Source organism: Heterodontus francisci, unplaced genomic scaffold (genome assembly GCF_036365525.1).
Source record: "Heterodontus francisci isolate sHetFra1 unplaced genomic scaffold, sHetFra1.hap1 HAP1_SCAFFOLD_330, whole genome shotgun sequence".
NCBI lineage: Eukaryota > Metazoa > Chordata > Chondrichthyes > Heterodontiformes > Heterodontidae > Heterodontus > Heterodontus francisci.
Window position 1 is genome coordinate 674,868 of NW_027141448.1, and position 2,138 is coordinate 677,005.

Below are 2,138 nucleotides of genomic sequence, written 5' to 3' on the forward strand. Positions count from 1 at the left end.
GGCTGTGGTGGGGAAGAGACGGTCGCGCACCTCCTCCTGGAATGTGCCTTTGCAAAGCAGGTGTGGAAAGAGATGCAGTGGTTTTTGTCAAGGTTCATCCCAAGCAGCTCTGTAACACAGGAGTCTGTGCTCTACGGGCTGTTCCCAGGGACGCACACCGAGACAAACATCAACTGCTGCTGGAGGACTATGAATTCGGTGAAAGACGCCCTTTGGTCTGCCCGAAACTTGCTGGTCTTCCAGTGCAAAGAGTTGTCCACCACCGAATGTTGCAGACTGGCACATTCCAAGGTCCAGGACTACGTGCTGAGGGACGCACTAATGCTTGGGGCAGCCGCAGCAAAGGCTCAATGGGGAAAGACCACAGTGTAAGGTTCCCCCACCAAGCTGGACTGAGGGGCTGGATCCGTGGGAATCCCCTCGAACGGTATCGTTAATATTCTCAATTGCTGTAAATGTAAAACTGTAATTGACATGACAATTGTGAAACAGAAGGGTTGGGAAGAAACTCATGACAGTATTGAAGGAAACTGATCTCCCTTGCAATGTTTGTATTTTTTGGTGCTGTTTGGAAACTGTTTGGCAATGTAATTTTTACAGATTTTTATGAATAAAGTATATTTTGGAAATAAAAAAAAAGTAAGGTTCCTCCCACCAAGCTGAACTGAGGGGTTGGATCCATGGGAAACTCCTCGAACTGTTTTTTTGATATTTTCTTTTGCTGTAAATGTGAAACTGTAATTGGCATAACAATAGTGAAATGGAAGGGTTGTGAAGAAACTCATGATAGTATAGAAGGAAACTGATCTCCCTTGCAATGTTTGTATTTTTTGGTGCTGTTTGAAACTGTTTGGCAATGTAATTTTTGCAGATTTTTATGAATAAAGTATATTTTGGAAATAAAAAAAAAGATCAAAGCAATACAGTGGTTTTTGTCATGGTTTATTCCAAGCAGCTTGATAACACAGGAGTCTGTGCTCTATAGACTGTTCCCAGGGACGCACACTGATACAAACATCAACTGCTTGGAGGACTATCAATTCAGCGGGAGATGCCTTTTGGTTTGCCAGAAACTTGCTGCTCTTCCAGTGCAAAGAGTTGTCTGTGACGGAATGTTGCAGACTGGCACGTTTCAAGGTCCAGGACTACGTGCTGAGGGGTGCACTTAAGCTTGGGGCAGCCGCAGCAAAGGCTCAATGGGGAAAGGCCACAGTGTAAGGTCCCCCCACCAAGCTGAACTGAGGGGCTGGATCCATGGGAAACCCCTCGAACTGTATCGGGAAAATTCTGTGTGCTGTAAATGTAAAATGACAATGAAATGGAAGAGTTGTGAGGCAACTCATGATTGTATAGAAGGAAACTGATCACCTTTGCACTGTTTGTATTTTTTGACTTGATGCTGTTTTAAACTGTTTGGGAATGTAATTTTTACAGATTTTTATGAATAAAGTATATTTTGGAAATAAAGAAAAAAGTTCTCCCAGGATGAGGCTAACCTATTGTACTGTGGGTTTTCTGATGCCTGTGATGTCTTCAAATGTGGGATACTCAACTGCAGAATTTGTGATAGTTGGGGGTCAGCTTTTGCGCTCACCCCTGATTATATGAATCAAAAATAGAATTTACTAGCTGTTGCTGGACAGTGTTTCAGCTCCCAATTATTTTTTGCTATAAACACTCGTGCTCGTTTCTTCGCAGCTCCAAGTACGCACTTCTCCACCTCAATGCGTGGACTTAGCTGGCAGGGGAGAGACCGTGATCAGTGGCGTTTGATAATACAGGTGCTGTTTTTGTGTTTTTTTGGGGGTGGGAGGTGGTTTCAGCACCGTATTTAGGGCATTTCGCCCTTTGGGATTGGAGATATACCGTGGTGGTGGTTTCCCTGTCAGTTGAGGATTTAGTACTTGTCCCAGGAAAACGTCAAGTAAAAATGGCTGCAACCAACACCAGAGCTCCAGGCCAGGGGGTGTGTAACACCGTTAGGGTGGCGGTGAAAAATAGTGAAGGAGGTGCACCCATCGACTGCGCCTACTTCATTAAGAATTTTGTTTTTCCAAAATATACTTTATTCATAAAAATCTGGAAAAAAACACTGCAGCCTCACAGCTCCAGCGACCCGGGTTCAGTTCTGGGTACTG

At 44.2% G+C, this 2,138-nt stretch overlaps 1 pseudogene; it reads left to right on the forward strand.

Moving 5' to 3' along the window:
• The first annotated feature begins 1,451 nt into the window (after positions 1-1,451).
• On the forward strand, positions 1,452-1,599 carry LOC137363725 (U1 spliceosomal RNA; annotated as a pseudogene).
• The last annotated feature ends 539 nt before the right edge of the window (positions 1,600-2,138 follow it).